The sequence below is a fragment of the Podarcis muralis genome, chromosome 3, assembly GCF_964188315.1.
Source record: "Podarcis muralis chromosome 3, rPodMur119.hap1.1, whole genome shotgun sequence".
NCBI lineage: Eukaryota > Metazoa > Chordata > Lepidosauria > Squamata > Lacertidae > Podarcis > Podarcis muralis.
This window is the reverse complement of record NC_135657.1, coordinates 62129144-62152035: the sequence shown is the minus strand read 5'-3', so window position 1 is coordinate 62152035 and position 22892 is coordinate 62129144.

The window sequence follows — 22892 nt, the reverse complement described above, 5'->3', positions numbered from 1 at the left end:
TTTCTATTCTTTCCCACCCCATCTTGACTGGTAATTACATGAAAGCCATTAGTCCATGACCACTGTTCCATTTGACAGATGTTGAGGACTTTAATCATCAAGGCTGTTGTCATGTTTTATATCCATTCACCTAGCCAAAGTCTTTTACCCCCCCCCCAAAAAAAGCCCCAGTGCTTCCAACCTATCTCCTACTTGCAATGGTGTTTTCTTATAATGACAATTCTTATTTAAAGAGAAGTAATCTATTTCTCTGATAGGGCCAGCACTGAAAGTTGGACTTTGGGCTTGACCATGAAAGGTAGAAGGGTCCTACTAAAAAAAACAGCCACGCTTTTAACCCCATAGAGAGGCCCTTTCAGGCTGAACACCTTACTTTCCATTGCAACTAAGAAGCAATCAGCTGCCTAGAAGTCAACCAAAAAGCCAAATGCTCACTCTGTGTCTGGGAGTACCCAATGACATAACAGACACGATCTGTGCATTACCATTTGGGCTGTAAGGAATACTGAAGGATCTCTGCAGAGAGATGCAGATCAAAGAACCATTTTCACACAGAGATGCTCTCAAGTGATACAACAAGGGTCCCATCAGGAACCGGCAAAGACATTATGCTGTCTAAGAGTGTCAAAATTGTGTCCCAATCAGCTAGATTGGGCAGCTGAATCTTATTTCAATTCTGGAGACAGGGCAGTTGCTTCCACTGTTTCCCAAGGACTCAGACTAGTTTAGGGGCCCAGCATAGACCATGTGGGATACCCAGCTCTGTACTCCAGCAGAGTTGAAGGGGCTGTGGCTGCTTCCCTCCAGCATCTGAGATTGCCTCCCTCATCCTACCTAACAATTCAGCTGGCCCTGAACCTAATAGTTATCAGAGCAATGATAATTTCCCTGCACCATCCTCTTCCAGTTCTGTATCAAAGAGAACACGTGAAGACAATAGCTGTAGAATTTACTATGGACTCAGATACAGAAATTTATGTTCTATGTCAATTCTGGAAGAAGCAGGGGAAAGAGCCACCTCAATCCATTCAGCAAGAGAGATTTATGTACCAAATGCTGATGTAGATTCTGATTTAGATGCTCATTTTTGCCTGCATTGTAATACTTATCCAGTTGCATCTTTTGACTGGATACACCTTTTGATTCAAATGGAGATGGCTGCAAATGTCTAGAGATGCTTGCGTTGGTGCCCTGAAACCTATAGAATATGCTTCTTTATCAGTGAAAAACCAAACACATCTAGGATGTATTAATGATATAAAGCAGTTTACAGCAATGAAAACATAAAACATAGGATTTGTAACAGGCATTCCAAGTTTGATGTCCCAGCTCCTAGCAGAGGAAGTCATGTCAGGAAATACCGTAATTGTAAATGAGTGTCTGAGACTCATTTCCCATATCTATAAAATAGCAATCATATAAGGATGGGGAGTCCTAGTGGCTGCTAAAAAGCTTTATCCTTCTGAAATATTTGTGGGATTCCTCCATAACTAAGATACTGGGGGTGGGGGGGGGGAGAGGATTGTTAAAGCTGTACTTAGTTCACTGCAGTTTCTTATTAAGCCCAAAGCAGTAATGAGCAGCACTAAGAAATTGGCAGCTTGATAGAATCTATCCTGATAAGATAAAGGTGAGTGCCTATATAGGTGAAAGGTGAACAATTGGTGGGTCCACCAAAATTGTTAGCCCAGGAATTTCATAGTTCATAGTTTAACAATGATACAAAGAGCAATATCAGTGCTATGTATATATTGCACAAGGTAGGTGTGTGTATGCGTGCATGCAAATTTTGCACAATTTATTCTGTTTTTGCTAGATATGCTGAGTTCTGTAGTTTCTTCTCATAACTGGAAATCTTGGTATTTTCAGTATATCTATGGAGAAAGGGCATAGCTAAGAGGGAAAACACATGCATTGTGGTCTATATCCCTGGCATTTCTGGCCAAATGGCTCGGGGCGCTGTTGATGGGAAAGACCTCGCTTACAGAGCTGGGAAAGAAAACCGACAGCCAAAATAGACAATACTGGGCTAGGCAGACAACTTAATCTGCCCATAAACCTTAAGAAAATGTTTTCATATAAACCCAAAGTGGAGTCCTTAGGATGGTGATTTCAGTGCCATTTCTGAGCCGATGTCACCACAGAAAGTGCCTCCTAGGTGATGTAGCACACACAAAAACAACGAGATAGGTCTCTGTTTTCTCTGTCAACTTGCTATTCATAGTCAAAGTATCTGGTCTTTGCACTCTACCTAACTACAAAGTCATCCATCCATCACTGGAGACACATTCCCTAAGTACTGAAGCTTAGAGGTGTGGGTAGAAGCAGGGGAGTAAGCACTTAATCCACAATTTATTTAGCTTCTACTATTCCTGTTGAGCCATACTAGCATGATAAGTTGTGGTGATTGGCTTCAAGCATCAATCTCTAAGAACATTGTGCAGATATAAAAGAAAAGTGGGTAACTTTTAACAACAACAACAACAACAACAACAACAATAATAATAATAATAATTTATTATTTATACCCCACCCATCTAGCTGAGTTTCCCCAGCCACTCTGGGCGGCTTCCAATCAAGTGTTAAAAACAGTACAGCATTGAATATTAAAAACTTCTCTAAACAGGGCTTGCAGTAGCTTAAAAATATGACAAAATATAGGACCCAGCTAACAATTTTTATCACTGAGGCCGTCAGAGGGAGAAGAGGTTGTAATAGAAATAGGCAAGCCTCTCTCCTGCCTGGATCTAGCTTCACCTGAAACCCACATAGCTAGCAGCCATTCATGCTGAAGCTTTCAGAGACAGAAATGATGCTGCAGCTGGCTGGGTATCCTCTGGGGCAAACAGAGTAACAGCAGACTCATTAGACAGGGCCAGTCCAAGACACTGTGCTGCTTGAGGCCAAGACAGCAGCCTCCCCCCCCCCATCATTACACATATAGAATCTAACCTGAATTTTACTTCAACACTGGCGATAAGACAGCACACTCACTTGCATCCGAGGAGGATAGGATACAAGCTTAGAGGAGGATGTTGCCTAGGTCACAGCTCTGTCCTTCAAAAACTTCCTGCCACTCCCCGCTCCCCATGATATGCTGTCTGAGGCAGCTGCCCCACTGCCTAATGGTAGGACCTGCCTTGTTGTTAGGAATTAGAATTGTTGGAAAGGATAATACTCCAAAATAGTTTGGTTGAGAATTAGTTAGTTAGTTAGTTAGTTAGTTAGTTAGTTAGTTAGTTAGTTAATTTAAAAGCATTGATAATCCATGGAATATTAGATAGATAGATAGATAGATGATAGATAGATAGATAGATAGATAGATAGATAGATAGATAGATAGATGATAGATAGATAGATGATAGATAGATGATAGATAGATAGAGATAGATATCGATATCGATATAGATGATATTGTTGTTTAGTCGTTTAGTCGTGTCCGACTCTTCGTGACCCCATGGACCAGAGCACGCCAGGCACTCCTGTCTTCCACCGCCTCCCGCAGTTTGGTCAGGCTCATGTTTGTAGCTTCGAGAACACTATCCAACCATCTCATCCTCTGTCGTCCCCTTCTCCTTGTGCCCTCCATCTTTCCCAACATCAGGGTCTTTTCCAGGGAGTCTTCTCTTCTCATGAGGTGGCCAAAGTATTGGAGCCTCAACTTCACGATCTGTCCTTCCAGTGAGCACTCAGGTCTGATTTCCTTCAGAATGGATGCGTTTGATCTTCTTGCAGTCCATGGGACTCTCAAGAGTCTCCTCCAGCACCATAATTCAAAAGCATCAATTCTTCGGCGATCAGCCTTCTTTATGGTCCAGCTCTCACTTCCATACATCACTAATAGATGATATAGATATAGATATAGATATAGATATAGATATAGATATAGATATAGATATAGATAGATATAGATATAGATAGATATAGATATAGATATTCTGTTGGGTGTGGTGCCATGAGTAGAATTTCCACAGATAATAAGTGACCTTACAAGTTAATACAGGGGCAGGCAGTATTTCGGGTAACCTGGTCCTGTGTTCATTAGCTCAAATCTGTTGACTGTGCAACTTGAACCTCACTGGACCATCATGCCATACTTGTTACATTGTAACCCAAGTACGTCATCCAGTGTGATCACAATACATATTCAGAAAGTTCATTGTGTATATAATAGCAGTTATCAACAATGAACATCTCAGCGTATTATACATCAGGAGCAGATGGACTATCATGCTTTACTTATTACAAAAAAAAAACCCCATCCAATTAAGCCCTTTGTAAAAACAAACACACTCTGAACATTCAAATACATTATTTATAGCAAACTATCATTTACGTAATATCAACAATGATTTTTGGACAGGAATGTTGTGACCATTTGTACTCCATGTTGCTTGGGTGGTTGTCTTTTGGTTATTTGAAATAGAACTCAAGGTTGTAAAAAGCTGGTGAAAGTTAGCAGAAACTTTCATCTCTCATCAGATAGAATGGTGTCAACAAAGAGCGTATACAAGGCAGGGAAGAAGCAAGCAATGGGAACAAGATTTCAGCTTCTACTGTTGACACCATTGATATCATAGAATTGTAGAGTTAGAAGGGACCCCAAGGGTCACTTAGTTCAACCTCAGCAATGCAGGAATTTCAGCTGACATGACAGATGGCCATCCAACCTCTGCTTAAAAACTTACAATGAAGGAGAATCCACAGCCTCCCGAGGGAATCCGTTCCACTTTTGAACAACTCTTACTATCAGAAAGTTGCTCCTGATGTGTAGTCAGAATCTCCTTTCTTGTAATTTGAAGCCATTGGTTCAGGTCCTACCCTCTAGAGGGCAGCAACATGAGAACGGGCCTTTTCTGTGGTGGCTCCCTGCTTGCGGCATGCTCTCCCCAGGGCGGCACGCCTGGCACCTTCATTACATATCTTTGGCTAATTAAACAATATTTGGCTTTTAAACTGTGTGGGTATGTTTTTGTTTGCTATTATGTCATGCATTTTTGTTGTTTTTTAATACTGTAATACTAATGCTACTAATAATAATGTACCTGTTAACATGTTATACTCATAACAGTGCTCCTAAAGTTGAATGCACATGGGAGCTGGTTATGTCAGCATCACTATGAGGCTGGAATCTAGAGTGGAGGCTAAAAAGGTCTTTTTATTTTTTCATTTCAGATCACTACATTCAGCTACTGGGGTTACATTCAACTACAGTGGAAAGGGATTAGGAAAAGCATAAATGAACATAGGTTAATTGTTATAATCAGTCCATGGCTCAGTTAAGCAGGCTCATCAAACATCCATGGTCCATGGGCAGTTGCTCAACAATGATGAGTGGCCATGAATGGACTGGTAGATAGACTCTCTATTCCAGATCTCTTGGCTAGAAGATTTCAAATAATCACCTGGTATTCTGAAAGATTCAAGTTGTATTCAGTTGGCAGTATGGCTCAGGCTAGTTCAACTGCTGTTGGGGCCTCTGTGGGGTAAGGATTCTGGGATAAAAATAAAACTCCCTCCCCCAATATTTTTTCAGGACCTGTCAAATTGTGGCCACTGTTGTGGCAAGACTGTTTCTTAATCCATACTGTGTCAAGGAGAGAAGAGCTGGAGAATTTGGAGGGGGAAATGTGAAAAATGAGTTTGCCATTTCCCAATAAAATAACTTTATTATCCCAGAGCATTTTATCAGACTTTTGTTGAGATGTGTCAAAAGAAAAACATGCAGCAACTTGGTTCATTTGCTCGGTTAAATAGCTTGTATGAACCAACAGGTTAGGTTTTTTCCGTTGCTGATCTGAAAATAGTTGGGCTGTTGCCTGGGATCATGGCAGTAAGATTTCCCTGTCCTGGATTCCCCGCAAACCCTGTACGCTGTGTCTTTCTCCATGAATTGTTGAACTTTATTTCCAGTTCTAATTGGGGTTACAGAAGGTGAAGCTCAAAAGAAGCACACAGCAAGGATGTAATGAAAGCAAATGAGATCCATAAACAAATCACACTGAAAGGAATTATGTCATGACCCAGATTTCATAAACAAATGGAAAATCCCCAGATCACTTTGGGGGAAATGAGCCAAATGGGAGGGACTGGAAGCCTGAGAGCGCAGTCAGACAGTTGTTTTCTATCCTGGGATTCCAGATAGGTACCCTCATCTGATTGAGGGCATCAGAGAAGCTAGGAAATCCTGTCATGGGTTCAACTGAATCAGATGGGTAATTGGTGCCTGACTACTCACCTCCCCTTCTAGTTTCCAGGTGTTAAAATAGCTAGGGTCCAGGCATGACCTACAGGTGTCATTCTCCCTGTTCTGGGCATTCACACACACAACCCAACCCAGCCTCCCTGCTCTAATCTGAATGCAGCAATGTTCTTTTCACACACACCCCAAGACTTATTGGCACTGACAAGGAAAATATCAGTGTTTTACTAAGCTGCTTTCATGTATTACTCAAGAAGGACATCCATTTAGATTTTTAGCAGTGATATGTCCAACAATTCTGTTTTATTAAGAACATAAGAGTCCTGTTAGATCATGCCAGGGCCCATCTAGTTCAGAATCCTGTTGGCCAAGCAAACTCCTATAGGAAACCTGCAAGCAGGGCCGGAGCACAACAACAGCCTCCCCACTTGTGATTCCCAGAAACTGGCATTCAGGGGCACACTGCCTCCAACAGAAGGCCAGAACATAGCTATTGAAGCTATGTAGAGCCAGATCTTTATTCCTGCTAGGAAACTCCATGCAATAATATTCTGTACCACTTTGAAAGGTTTATGGGAAACCTGCTTACAAAGGATCTGGTTTCTAAGGGACTGAGATAGATTTAGGTAACTGCAAGCTTTTATATTTTAAAAATAAGAGTGGCCATTGAATTGGTTCTTTATTCCAGTAAGCTGTGGTACAGCCTGGAATCTTTTGCACACTCTAACTCTCTATGTAGTTACTAGAAGTAAGTCCCATTGTGCTCAATGAGAATTATCCATTTGCTTGTAAGGGTTTCAGTCTTTGTTTGCAAAGAGCTTCCTGAATCAACGTCGTAAGACTGCCACATATTACTGGTGAATCACCACCTTGTCATATAAGGCCCTTTGCCAGCAGAATATTTTTCTCTTCTCTCCCTCCCATCTAGCATGAGGAAGAGTTCTTTGAAACCTGAACGCTAGTGTCAAGAGCCCTGCAGTGCTGTCACAGGCTCTGACACAGGAGGAGGAAGATACAGGGCAACTTGGGTTTCGAGGAGGGAAATCTCCCTTTTCTACCCTTCCACAAGTTTGGTGTGTAGTGAAGAGCCTCATTGGAGGCTAAGGAGGGCTTTGGCAGCTGAAGGGAGAGACTGAACAGGAGGTGGCAGAAACTGAGCAGAAGCCTCAAGAAGAAGGTGAAGCCTTGTTGCCTAGAACTAGGCACTGCCTTCACAGGCAGAAGCAGACCTACACACCCCAGTGGAGTGGACCCCTGCAATTCTGATATTACTGCAAGGCAAGAAAGGGAGCACGCCATACGTTGTCTTTAAAAACTAGGCAAGAGAGGGCAGGAAGCTTGCTGGAACATCATTGTTACATCCATCCTGTTCCGAACTTCAGAGCATCTGCTGCTGAATCCATACCATTACTTGTTTGAATAAGTTTCTTACATACAAGTAAAGGCCCTGATCTGCGTGTTTGGGGCAGGGGCCAGCTAGCACAGTTACTTGATTTTTAGTCACTCCTAATAAAGGTTGCATGCTCCTCTTGCCATGTGAAAAGAAAAGGAGCAGCAGAACCTTGTGATATTATTTTACCAGTGCAAAATAGGTAGAAGGCAGGTTAATACAGTAAGTATTATAAGAAATAAAACGAGCGCAATGCTCCTTGAACACCAGTATCAAGGTCACCTCTGTGCAAGACCATTCTTAAACTCCTTCTTAGGATGAGGAAAGAGTCATTTTTTTTCACTGTCCCAGAAATAGCACTCCAGATGTTGCAGGACTACCACTTCCACCAGTCCCAGCCAACATAGCCAATAGACAACATCTGGAGGTCCAGAAGTTCACAACCCCCAGTATGGAAGGTGCCCAAACTGTTTTTCTCATCTCACATTCTGTCTGACCAAGCTCAGTTTAGAGTCTCCGCTCCTCCACATGCAGCTGCTGGGTGAACTTGGGCCAGTCACACTTCTCTGAAGTCTCTCAGCCCCACTCAAATCACAGAGTGTTTGTTGTGGGGGAGGAAGGGAAAGGAGATTGTTAGCCGCTTTGAGACTCCTTCGGGTAGTGATAAAGCGGGATACTGTATCAAATCCAAACTCTTCTTCTTCTTCTTCTTACCCAATGGCAAAATGCACTGTAGAGCAGGGTTCTGGAACATGGAGACTATTGTGGTGATGGGCATGGAAAGCATAAGACAAAGGCAAGATTATAAACACCTGTTTGCTACAGAGATCAGGACATCCATCTAAATGCTTTCCTAATAACTTTAGATTGCAAAAAGCTAGACATGAATCACAGGAAGCTGATTGCTGCCCCGTGCACTCATTTCCTCTGAAGCAATGGCAACCAACCACAGTCAGAAACAGTATGTAGAACAAATGTTAGGCTATTTGCAAAAGTCATTCTTGAAACAGGCTTTTGCTTTTTTCCCTCCGCTTAATTTTAGCTAAATTCTACATTGGCTAGAATATATTGTTACAGCTTTGTTGGCAGATTGGTGTTGTATAGTGGTCAGAGTGTCAGAGTAGGACCTGGGAGACCACAGTTTGAATCCCCACTCAGCCATGAAGCTCACTGGGTGACCTTGAGCCAGCCACTCACCCTCAGCCTAACCTACATCACAGGGGGGTTGTGAAGATAAAGGGGGAGGAGCAGAACTATGCATGCCACCTTCAGCTCCTTGGCGGAAAGGTGGGATATAAATGTAATAAATAATAAACATTAAAAATAAATAAGATTGTTCGGAGTCCTGGAAGTTTGGTTGATGGTTCTTTCATGGGATCGTATTATTCGGAGATGGTTTCCTGATATGTGTGGAAGTGGAAAAAAATGTGTTGGGATTATATATGTTTCATAGCTTGGACAAGGTGACACCCCTCTTGTCAAGTGTGTGTGTGTGTGTGTGTAGAGAGTGAGCGAGTGATACCTATATAGATCTATAGATACCGCAGCTTCTTGCTGAATTTAGACCTGCAAAGGCTGCCCAAGTAGATTTCTGGGGACTTCTTGCTTTACAGAAGTGCCACGTGACCTACATTTCTGTTGTCCAGGATGCAGATTTGTAAATAAAGTTCATATTATAACGATGCCACGTCTCCAGTGCTCTCTCTCATCCAAAGGAAGCCAAGGCTGCCCCAGAAACTTCCCATTGCTCAGCAAAGTGGGAAACACGAATCAATTTTTTATTTTTAAACATCTCCCCCCCACACTTTTTAATAAAAGTGCAACCCTTTACAAGACAACAAGTGTGCAAGTGCAGGGTTGTTGTGCCCCCCCCCCCCGCTGTCATTATGGTTTTGTAAATGTCAGGCCAATCTGAAAGTTTTGTGGTGGTAATAGGGCACCTGACTGTTTGCGTGCCTTTGGGCTCCCTACATCAAATACCTGTGAAAGAGAACAAAGGGTTCTCTTTGTTCTCTCATAAACCAAGGAATGTTTACAAGAACAACAGGTGGAGCCCCAGTCACCTTCGAAGAAACAGAAAGCAACCATGGGGGAGAGGTCACATCCGCACCTCACACTTAATGCATGTTTAACACACATCTGAAGCGCATGGCTTCTTCCAGAGAACCCTGGGAACGGCAGTTTGTTAAGGGTCTGGGAACTGTAGCTTTGACAAATAATTAAAAGCTTAATTGAAGGCGGGAGGTTCTGGCTAGGCTGCTACCTCCGTCGCCATTTTGGTCTCTCCAGCTTTGTGAGGGATGAGCTACAGTTCTCAGGATTCTCCGGAAAGGCCTTGCCCTTTATATTTATGGTGTGGATGAGAGCTTGCTTTGCATCAAAGTAGGCAAAAGGCAAAAGGAGAGTGGGTGCAACTCTCTAGTTTGTCCATGAGCAGAGTGATCTAATGATTTTACCAGCTTCATGATGCTTCTGTTCTGCTAAAAGTGCAGATGGAACTTATATGTAAGAAGAGAACTGCATTAATATCTGCCTTATTTCTTGATGGTTTGAAGGATTGATAATGGCTATTAACAACAAAAGCAACCATTACAATACATTTATGTGCATGGCACTTTACAAAAAATGAAAGCTGGGAAAATAGCAGAAAATAGTAAGAATCAGAAGAGATTGTTGCTGTTATTGTTGGTGTTGTTAATATTATTTGGCTGCTTACACACCATGCATTTAAAGCACACCCACCCAAAGAATCCCAAGAACGGTAGTTTAGCCTTCACAGAGCTAAAATTCTCAGTTAAAACTACAGTTTCCAGGATTCTTAGGGCAGAGAGAAACGTACTTTAAATTAGGGTTGCCATATTTCAAAATCCAGACACAAAAGTTGTTGAGCTTTGAGGGGGAGAACTTGTGATCACTTAAGTGTCAGGAAAGTATTATTTTTTAAGAGTAATAAATTCAGGGTGAAATATACATGTACAAATAGCTAATCACTTCCTCTTAAAAGGCATGGAAGCTGTACTTGTCATGGTTCCTGTTATGTACTAACCTTGGATCCTAGAACAATAGGCAAGTAGGATCCTAGAATGCAACAACTGATTGGCTTGCAGGAGAAGACCAATCAGACTCCAGGAAGAAGTTAATCAGGCTGGTAGTATTGTAGAATGCAACAACTGATTGGCCTGCAGGAAAAGACCAATCAGGCTCCAGGAGGGGAGCAGAATCAGCCAATCAGATGGGACTCATTGTGTAAATAATGTATATAAAAGCCTGAGGTTTGGGGGGCAATTCAATCATTGTTTTACAAGCTGCAATAAAGAGCATGAAATCACTACAGGACTCTATATTTCAGTTCCACAATTCAAATGGTCCTGAAAGCAAAAAATAAAAATAAAATGGAGAAAACAGAAGAAGCAGAATTAAAAGGGAGGGACGTTGATGTCACATCACTCTATTGCTGAGTTCCCACCTCTGTCCCCAGCAGAGAGAATAACATATTTTAGATTTGGGGCCTAGGGAAGGGGAAAGTGTTAGCAATGGTGGTATAGAGGAATCCAGGGCTTAAAGATCAACATCAGGTGTAACGGCCTAAACAATGGTTAGCTTGTAGCAGGAAAGAAAGAGGGGTGATGCAATGTATCCTCAAATACTATTTGAAATGATGGTAGAGCATGAATAATAGATTTTGGAGTAGGTGCCAGAGACTTAAATCTGCTTAATGTATAAATGGAAAATAAAAAGAGAGATCTGTGATTCACTCTTATACATGATACCAAGGAAAAGATGAGCTAATCCAGGAAGCAATATAAGGAACTGACTAGCATGTCTTCATTCTCTGTGACCTTCTCTGTAATCTCCACCACTGGCACCACTTCCTTATTTTGTTACCTCTGTAACATTTCAAATCTCTAAGTAAGGCACATTTGCAGGCCAAATGCACCAACCAACTACTGTGGCTAGAGAAGCTATCAAATTTCAGGGGGAGGGCAGATCAGGATGTGGACCACTTAAAAGAGGCAGCCCTGTGTGGGCATGCAGAGCACAACTGGTGTCCTCCTGGAATCAGTAGCAAGCCCTTTGCTGGGGTGGGGTGAAGTGATACAGCAGCCAGGTCATGGGAGTGCTGAGCCTGTGTCAGTGTCCTGCAAGTTTGTGCACCCTTATGAGTTGCTTCTGCCACCAACTCAGAGCTCTCCTGACCTCACCCCAGCCCTGCCCTGCCCTATTCCAGTCAATGCCACACCATCACCAGGAAGGAATTGCTGATGCTCCATCTCCTAACACAACACTGCTTTTTGCAATGTTATATTCAAAACTAAGTCCCATCCTTCTCCCGGCCAAGTTCTTCTCCGGCTTGGATCGTTATCTGAGCTAGAGAAGAGCTTAAGGCTGTGTACGCATTACTGGCTTCATAAGCAGCCATGGCATTCCCTTTCTCAATTCAGATCAAAGTTGCTTTGTGGGGAAATGCATCAAAGCACAGAATTTCATAAGCAACAGGACAGAAATGGATGGTGGGTAGCATCGTGTGCACATCAATTCCCAAAGCAGTGGTAGGAGGAGCACACTGGATGCAGAGGGAACAGGAGTATGTACACAGACCCTGTTTAACTGAACCTTGGTGATGATAGTTTCTCCAAGATAGACCCAGTATCTGTGGAGCCTGGTGTCCATCGAGACTGGGAGAAAGAAAGTAGATGGAACCAGAGCCAGTTGTAGAGCCAACCAATTCTGGGTTTATCGCCATCCTCTTCCCAGCTGAGCTTTACAAAGCTAGCACTCTGAGACTAAGGAAGAGGAGGAAATGGGCAGCCAGTATCATGCCTTAGACTGGTTGTAAGTAAGGAGGTAAGCAGGTGGGGGCAGACCAGGTTTGGTGGGGTAGTGCCCCACGTGCCCTAATGGACTAGCCCTCCCACCCAGTATGCATGGCAGCTGTACAAGGGTTTGAAACCTGGTAGCCTAAGGTTCTATTCACCACAAATAATAGATCCAGTCACAGTCAGTATTTGCACCTGTTTTAATTAAAAGGAAATGACCAGTAGGGTTTTATTTCAGAATTATGTTCTCAAGATATACTCTGAATGAATTGGAAGCATGCCTGTCTGCTGTAGGACACACAGGAAGCTGAGTTACCAATCTGTATTAATACCATCACATTGTAATGGTAGGGAAGGCTTGTTTTTGTTTTGGTTCTTCCCATCCAATCAATACTGTTCCAGCAGGCACTGGGCCAGAAGAATCCACTGATTGCAACTGAACCTGAACAGTGTGTATCCATTTTAGAGCTTAGAAGAACAATCAATCATTTGTTAAATAGTAAATTCACAGAGAGTAAATGTTCTCGGATAAGTGGCCATCAGCATAACTCCAGCATTAAAAAATGCTGCTATTAAGAGTGGGAAAAGGCAATCGAGCAACATTTAACACCTCTTTCTGGTTTTGGCATACAGAATGGGGGCAGTGTTGCATGCAAAGCCCTTGGGATAAATGTGAAGCCTGGGGGAGGGGGTCCTCTCTTAAAATGAATGCCACTAGAGGCAACCCAATGCAACCCCCCCCCCCCCCATTGTAATAATGGCAAATACAGTTGCTGTTGCTACTAAATAAATACAGTAAGCCCCAGTTCGCCTTCTTTAATGGTACCCTCAAATCTTTCACCTTTGGTGGAGCACCTCATCCTGCCTTATAGTATGTCCAGCCCAGAGGTGTAGCTAGGGGGGCCCGGGGGGGCACTGGGTGCCACACAGCAGGGGCCAAGCCATGTGTCTCTGCTAGGAGCGATGCGGTGGCTCGGGTGCCTGCAGGCTCCGTGCTGCCCGAAAAAGCAACGTGGGCCTGCAGGGCGCCAGAGCAGAATCAGGCAGTGGGATTCTGGTGCGCCCTGCCCCACACCCTTATATTCCTTCACACCTAGGGCTCTTATGGGCCACTTCTTCAAACACTCTTCATCTCAAGGAACCAAAGTGTGGGAAGATATTTCACTTCCCCCTGGAAATTTACACTGAGGGCCTTTCTGAGTGAGCATGTGATTCTGTGAGTGACCATCACTGTACAGTCACTATAGCACAGCACCCGTGACATCACAGGGGGAAATTGATGCAACTTTCAGCCCCCATGCTTTGGCTCTAAAATCAGCACTCAGCCTGCAAAGCAGGGCAGCACTCTAATCTTAAGGAAAAAAGTGTAGAGATGACTGTTGTCAGGTTGCGTGTCACATCTTCCGGTCATGGGAACTTCTCCTAAGGCTGCTTTGTGGTTCATTCTTTTCAAGTGGGTGTACTGGGCTTTCTCTTAAGGTGTAGAAGACTCTCCAGAGAGGCCCACCTAGTGCCAACATTTCCATGTGTCACACAAATATGTTTTTGTGTTTGCAGGCATGTGGGCACCACTACTGATATGACTGTACTGTTAAACCTATTTTTAATAGGTTTGTGTGATTTTATAATTCTGTTTCTTTTTCCTTGGTTGTAAATCACTTCAAAAAGTTTTTCCCAGTGGGAAACAATATATAAATTGAGTAAACTTCATCCAGCCTAACCTAGCCCCATCTGCACTATACATCTGTCATACCTCTTCAAAGAGCCAAAGAATTTTTGAAACTGTAGTTTGGTAAGGGTACCAATAGTCATTAGGAGCACCCTAAACCCCTCACAGAGCCATAGGAGTGGTTTGACAATCAATTTCTCTTCCCAGGGACCTCATGGCTGTTTAAGGTTGTATGGTACTGCTTTAAATGTATACTGCAGATGGGGCCCCCAGTGCCACTGCTTTGTTCTAAACAGGAGCCCCGGGGGCTGGTTTGTAGTAAAGCAATTTTGTGATCTGATCATTGCTTTCCTGCATTACATTTGCTTTGTTTGCTAGAAAGAGGGAAAGGTGACTCTTCAAACGCTTTTAAATCCTCAAAGCACAAGAACAGTTGCCCTCATTGGCAGCAGTAAAAATGCACAAATGCATATTAAATATACATTGGCAGCCTGAACATTTTCTGCGCTCTGCCAGCTCTTAAATTTTGCAACGTTGCATGGAATGTCACAATCCTGTAATAGTTGTTTATGTCGCAGAAGTTCAGCGAGGCTGTTTTGATTGTGTGACTGCTACTTCCCTCTTATAGACGGTGAAAACCCCGTGAGGAAATCTGGCAGTCAAATAGATTCGTGGAATCAATTAAGCCAATCAATTAGAATTCTTTCCACGAACAATGACAATCCACCTTCAGGTATTTCGGCACATGTGAATTTCACACTTGAGAGTCTGGAATGTGACTATAGATAACAATGGAGCAGGCATTGGGTCACCTTTTCTTTTGTACAATTGACTTGTGGTTTAGGACACAGACAACAACATCGTCATTGGAATGCCAGTGTCTTTCTACTGAGACAGCAAAGCAAAAACAAAGGAATTAAACTCTAATAGCATGTGGTGAAAACAAGTCAATTTGTGGACGTTCCAATAGCTCCATGTCAGAACTTCTGCTCTAATATCACATGGTTGTATTTTCCACAAGATTCTAGCCCCTAACACTTACTGAGGTCTGCCTCAGTACTTTCTTCTCTACAAATGAGACTTGCAGGAAGCAGTATCAGAAGCCACGTTTTCCCTTGGGGATTACACCAGCTGTTCTGATCCTATGGTTTGGTAGTTTGTCTTGCAGAGACTCAACGTGGATGTCATGTGTGTGAGTGAGACATCAGCCTCACCCAAACAACCAGATGAAGATATAGCCTGAAGAAATCAAGAGCATCATCCATATTCTAAGTCCATGGAAGCCATTTCCCCCCTAATTTCAGGAAAGACAACTACAAACCCAAAATTCTAGGAGAAGGATTGAATGGAACATCCAAGGGCAGGTCTGCTCCTGCGTCTCTTACTTCTCATCCTGAAGAAGCAAGGTGGTTGGGGGTTTAGTCTTCAGGTGGTTGCCCCCCCCAAAAAAAGCATCATGACACCCTCAGTTCCTGTAAGGTCAGGAAGCTGGGTGGATGGGATATCTACTATGCTTCTGACAACTGTTCATCTTTCTTTAACATGAAATATTTTTACTTTTAAAGAAATCTGTGTGGCTATTTTTTTTTAAGGAAAAAGGAATCTAAAATCAGTGAGTGCACTGAACACAGGTACAGTGGTACCTCGGGTTACATACGCTTCAGGTTACATACGCTTCAGGTTACAGACTCTGCTAACCCAGAAATAGTGCTTCAGGTTAAGAACTTTGCTTCAGGATGAGAACAGAAATCATGCTCCGACGGCGCGGCAGCAGCAGGAAGCCCCATTAGCTAAAGTGGTGCTTCAGGTTAAGAACAGTTTCAGGTTAAGAACGGACCTCCGGAACGAATTAAGTACTTAACCTGAGGTACCACTGTACTCGGCAGCCAGTCTCCCCAGCTTCCCACTTGTCAATTAAAGGTTAGGGGGGAAATGTCATGAGGTAACTCCCCTCACGAGGCTTTTTCAGATCAAGAAGTCTAGACAGCCACGGAGCACTGGAGAAATGTTTAATGGGAAGACAAAAACATACAACATCTTCAGCCACCTTCCCACAAGCTCAACTCTGCACCCATCAAAATTCTAAAGAAATTCTAAAATGTCCTGTGAATGAGGCAGAAGAAAAGAAGTCTCTTGTGGGGGGGAAGGAAGTTTCAGGAAACTGGAGGACAGGTTTCAGCAGAGCATTAATGCTTTGTTTCAGGAAGCATCATATGTATACACACCAATTTCCTTATGTTGTTGATGGAAATATACCTTTTACATAATAAAAGATACTATATTTTATTATGCAAGATATTTACAATCAAATTGTGGAAGCCTGAGTGGTAGAACACTATGTCCTAAGTTGTATTTTGAGTTGAAACCATTTTTGAGTCATTGACTGTCAAGGAGTTGAAGGCATTTGCACAACTGTGACACAATTTACTAGTTTTAATCCTTCTGGCAGCTTAGAAGTTGTGGCCAAATGACAAGATCCACTCATCTAGGATTTCCAACTCAGCTTTGAAAACTTGCCCTTTGATTGTTTGTAGATGAAGCTAATATTGTGCACCTTATGACTAATATTTGTTTCTTTTTTGTGAGGAGAGGAGCTGGGATTTCCATATTCCCATTGGGAGGCTTTGCACGTAACACTAAACCATGGTTTAGTGTTACGTGCATGAGAATCTGCAAGCCCAAGCAAAGTTGCAGGCTCACTGCTCCCCTGTGGCCAGGAAAAGGAAAAAATCAGGATTAAATTTCATCCTTGTCGATTTCTGGCTTGCTGTTAAGTGTTATGTGCAAACCAGGAATCATGGTTTAAAATAAACTCCAGTTAATTACAAAGCAAGTCAGCTTCAAACCATGGTTATGAAGTGGGCCTGTTCAAGGAACTATATTTTAAACCATGGTTCCTTGTTCATATGTACAAGGAATCGTGGTTCAAAATATCCAGATTCCAAGGGAATAGCTTGATTGCAAAGAGGCATGGTTTCCCTGCGAGAGAAGCCTTAAGTTGTGTGAGCTTATGGACAAAAATTCCTTCCTTTTTCTTCCACTCTTTGGCAGGTTTTTAAAGCATCTGGTCTTTATCAGACTGTCAAAATGCACCCCCTCTCTCTATTAAGACTGAAATATCTATGAAGGGAATGGGCATTTGCTCTCACACACATACACAAAAAGAAATATTTGCTCAGCTCTTAAGGGGTTGGTACTTGTGCCAAATGTTTAGCTCATGGGGGCTTTTTAACAGTGCAACAAATGACTTGAATCCAGGAGCAACAGAAGGACACACAGACTGTTCAGGAGAGGACATGGCTGGAAAACCATAGAATGGAAGTCAGTTAATGGAAGAAATTTAGAGCAGGTTTTGAGTTTTTGGAATAAAAGCCATAGGAGGCCATTTCAGTCTAAAGCTGGCAATTGAAACCTTTGCTAAACTTGCTAAGCCTGCTACTGATAAAAGAATTAAAGGTAAACAAGCTTTTTCACATAAATATTCCATTATGTTGTTTACGGGTTTCACAGTTGAGAAGGCCTCTGGGGTAGCCTACCAAACTGGTGTCCTCCAAGAGTTTTGAACTACGATTCCTATCAATTCTGCTCCCCAAGTAGCACAAGGGTGGCTGGGGCGCTGTCACAGGGTTATTCCTCCTCCTTCTGACCCCTTTCTGTAGCTTGACTTGCTAAGGGCCGTATCCAAGTCTGCAGTTCTGCTGGGACTGATGGGTCATCCAACATCTGGAGGATGCCACATTGGCTATGCCTGACTTCCGTTGTTTTGTATGTGAAACAAAGTGGCACTGAGCAAACATCTTGATGAAAACCCAGTCATTTGTAGCAGCAGCTCCTTACTAACCCACAGCAGATATATTGCCTGCATTTTCTGAGGTTCCTGTTCAGTCATCCACACGTCTTAGCATGAGGGGAAAATGTGATGATGATGCAGACATAAAGATTCAGACATCAGTGGTCAAGGTTGACAAAGCGGTACATAATAATTCATAATGCATCCTTTGGGAGCATCTTGTGGAAGGGCTTTGAGCAACTGTTCGTTAAAAGAAATATATTCACAGGAAATATATTCACAGTAGAGAGAAAATAGGAGAAAGGCATTTTGCAAGGGCAAGACTGAGAAACCAATGGTGCCTGTCCAGCAAACTTCATGATGTACAACTTCAGAAGCTGCCTTGCCCATGAAAGGTAGTTCATTCTCCCAGGTCTCCTCTATCTTCATGTTCCCTCACACAATCACAGTAAAAAGTTATTTCTGACCCTTGTCTGCACTTAATAAAAGCCCTATTCACTTGGTTTATTCTCTGCCCTGAGATCTTACAATGAAGGCCAGTATGAAGTCTAATCAATAAAATAAGTTATTGGTTTAGTCTATCACTTCAGTGTTCCCCACAAATCTGCAGTAGCATCTAAACTGATCATTATGGCCTTTATTGATGCACTGCTCCACTTAACATAGTTTTCTATCAATTTGCACAATGCCATGGACTTTTTCAAAACACAGCATAATTCTGTTCAGCTAAGCAATACCCCTAAGTAACAACTGCTATGCTCTCAGTTTATCTAAAGGATTTCTGCAAGATCACATAAGTGGAAATATTAAAATCCTCAAAGCAACCACATACCCTAGCATATACAGTGGCGTTTTAGCTGTATCTGCATAAAAGTGACTGGCTTTCTGTTTATGCAGAACACTGTTTCATTCTACTGTTTGTCTGTCAAAAGATCTCATAATAGGACTTCCATAAAATCTTCCACCACATAGTAATCTTAATGAACCCATGAACTCTTGGTAAACGCCACTGTTTTGCCAGGCATGTTATCAGACTCCAGTGGTGGATTGCCTCAAGCATACTTAATCTCACCCTTCATTAAGCTAAAAAAGGGTATAATCTGACAGGCCATTTAGAGGGTGGAGGGTTGATTCCTTTTCTCAAAATATGTGGGATTAAGAATAAAGGGTGTCTGGCTAAACAAAAGAGTTTACCAAGAATCATCAGGCTTTTCAAGATGTGGTTGCTGATTTCACGGGGGTCCTAGTAGAGGAAGCAACAAATATGGTTTTTGACAGAATGTCAGCCACATTTTCCTGGAGAGAATGTTCCACATTTTGGTGGCACAACAACCAAAATTGCATCACATTCCTTGGCTTGGACACCCAAAAACAGGGTCTCTGGTGAGGATCTTAATAGATGGGTAAGCTCATATGAGAGCAATGTGAAACCATTCTCCATCCACTTCTATGCCTTGAGGTTGCCTTGAGGTTGCTACTCTAGACTATTAAGGCTCTAATCTCTCTCACTCTGGAAGTTCTTATGCAGAAAGAGTGCTAACCAACTTGCCTGTTGTTGTTGTTGTTGTTGTTGTTGTTGTTGTTGTTGTTGTTGTTGTTGTTAGTTTCCTTTAGGGGCCAGTTGCCCAACCATTTTTTTCTTTGCAAGCTCTCCTAAGTGAACAGGTTTTCATTCTGGACTCTTCCACCAGAGCCATCAAAAACTGCTTGACTCCTCCACTCCCCTTGGCCCTGCTCTCTCGGGGACCAAAATCTTCCATTTCAAGATTGGCCATTCTGCAGTTCAGGGCCAGTTTTCACTATTTTTGTTGGACTGTTTACCAAGTTGTCCTCCCAATGAGGGGCATAGCAATTGCTACTTTGAATTCATAATTGGGCCCTCTGTGCACGTAATTCTTACAGCATTTGTGATTAAAAGAGTATAAACATTGAAGATCTTGGTAATTAAGTTGGATGTATTTGCAACATTCATGAGACAGGCTCATTTATCATTAGTGGTTATATTTTTGTACAGTATCCTTGTCCTCCGATGGAGCTCAGAGCGGAGATATTAGCTTCATAGCAACCAGTGGCTGAAGTGAGATAGAGAATGGAAGTTGAATTATTAGGTGGGCCAGACTCGGCCTGAAATGAAGGATAGTATCTCATTCACCCCACTCTGAGTATCAATAACAATTGCATGACTTTGAAACAGCCCAAGACCATCCACTCCAGTGCACTTCATAACTGAGGAGGGATTAGAACAGGATTTCCTACATCCAAACACAGCACTTTAGACCAGTGGTAGCCAATCTGGTGCCCTCTAGTCATTACTAGGCTACAACTCCCATCATCCCTGGCCTTTGGCCATGCTGGCTGGGGATAACGTAGTCCAAGAACATAAACCACATGAGGTACCCCACAACACTCGCCAGAGGCTGTCCAACATCATTCTATGGTCTTGCATTTCACATTTTCCCAGACCTTTTGGGGGGATTTGGAAACTCATTCCATAGACAATGGTTAAAAAATTAATAATTACAACTCTAATTTCAACATTTTAAAATCACAATTCAATAGACGAATTCAATTTGGGTTTCCATAGCAACCTCACCGACTTCTTCATTAGCATGACCTATATTTGGCAATGCTTAAAAAACTGAGACAGTTATCTGGGGAGAAAGTCTCCTTTGTGAGAATCATACATTCATTTTGAGTTGTTATACCGGCACATTGTTTCTGCAAGGAAAGCAGTTTCAGCAGTTGGGTGGATTGGCAGAACAGTTTGTGAAGCAATTAGCAGTGAAGCCCTAAGCAGGCTTACTCAGAAGTAAGTCCCATTGAAGCTCCATGGGGCTTATTCTCAGGACTAGAACTGTGCCCTAAAATAACCATTCTTCGCCACACTGAGTCACACTTAACTAGGGACTGAGCCTTTAGTATGGCAGGCCCTGCCCTGCGGAACACCCTACCAGTAGAGGTTCAGCAGAAACCATCCCCATCTTCTTTTAGACGTCTTCTGAAATCTGTTATGTAGAGAGTCATTAGCAACATGATTTTCTCCTTTTAAACAACCAGTATTTACTGATGTTTTTAGTTATGGTTTTACAAATCTACTGGTTTTATGATATATTGTATGCTGTATATTGCTTTGATATACTTTATTAAAGTGCATATTCTAAACTATAAAGATTTCAACAAAGAAATGTGCATGAGCTGTTCCTGTGATCTGGAACCCTGAGTTACAGCTCATGTGGACAGCTTCTGTGCATCTGGCCAGCTGCCCTACTACAGATATCATGGGACAATAGGGCAAGTGGAGGCTAGTTCACACAGCCCCTATCTCCTGCCTTATTCAATGACAATTGTGTGTTTTGGATAATAGGGCTGGTGCTTTTGCAATTTCTGTTTCACATACAAACATATCATCAGTGGCTATTGTAAGCAAATGATACCTATACCAGAAATGACAACTACCAATCCTGTCTCTTTGTCCTGCTTCAGGTTCTCAGGGATGTGACATTGGCCAAGTCTGGAGAGCGATTCTGGGACATTAAGGACCATTAAATCCCTCCTGTTATATTTCTGTAAATTAGGTTTACTAGGCACAACCAGAGTGATAGGCCTGCTTCTGCTAACTGAGACAGCCACAGTCACAACATTACCCCCTAAATTCTGTTTCTTATTCCAAGGATCATTAATGTTACTGACTTATCTTATATTGATTTACACGGCCGACACCCCCAGTGTTCATTGATTGGTTAGAAAAGACCAAACAGTAGGCTGGTCCTTCCTATTCTTCCTCTCAGGCTCATCTAAATAAATGCAGACGTGCAGCATGTGAGTTCTTGTCAGGCAAGGATGTTTACAATGTAAATGCTGAAGAATAGGTTTCCATTGTTTATTCAATGTAAAACAGAACTAACTATGAAGAACATCTGGTGTCAAGGCCTCTACTTACCCCCCAAAAGGGTTGCCACCCTTCCCAAAAAGAAATCTGTCAGGGTGTACGCGCGCGCGCACACACACACACACACACACACACGTGAAAAAGAAAATCTTGTAGAACAGGAAAGTTATCAAATGAAACATTGTTAGATGCACATATCATTTGCTAACTGAAACTAAAAGCTTTGTATTTTGCTAAAAGGGATGTTAAAAGTGATGTCAGAGATATCACTTACAAAAAGTTGTTCTTGTGCATACATTTGTTCACGCTTTAAACGGTGCTTGCCAACTTTTCCTGGCAAGGCACTTGACCATTTAACAACTCAGGGACAAGGAGAACATCTGCAGTCAAAGCTTTACATATACTTTTCCTATATATATTTCAATTTCTGAATGCCTGCACTTATGAAAGACACAGTCAGACAAAGTTGTCTGTGTATGTGTGTGCATGTTGTTACAGGAATCATGCAGCAGCTTTTAGGGCTCTGAGTGAATAATAATAATAATAATAATAATAATAATAATAATAATAATATGTTTCAAGGCTTGAACTAGTTTCAGGTTATGACCCCAGTTTGATAGGGCATGTTTTGCATAAGAAACCAAGGAACGGTTTTGTAATACTTTCATGTGTGGTGCTCTTTGTAGCATAGCTAGATGATGGGAAACATAAATTACAATGTTGTGACAAAGCAAGAACAGGAGTTATGGTTTTGCGTAGACAACCGTTGGCAAACATGCGGGTACATACAGTAACGAATGCTTGTGATGAGGTAAAGAACAGAGTATGTGAGGCATATTTGCAAAGCAGAACATTGCTATCCATTCATTAATAGCTATACTGAAGAGAAATAAAAGCTTCCCACATCTGGCTCCTCAGACATTCGACTTCTGCTCCTATCAGTCTCAGCCAGCATGGCCAAATGTCAGGATGATGCAAGTTCAAGCCCAATTCATTTTAAATCAAGACTGGAAAAACACTAGAATGCAGCCATTTGTCAACAACGTCATCAAAGTTGTCTGAGAAAAAGCGAGTAAGCAAAGGATACAATTCCAGAGAATTTAGAAGCAACTATGGCCAACTTTCCACATCATTG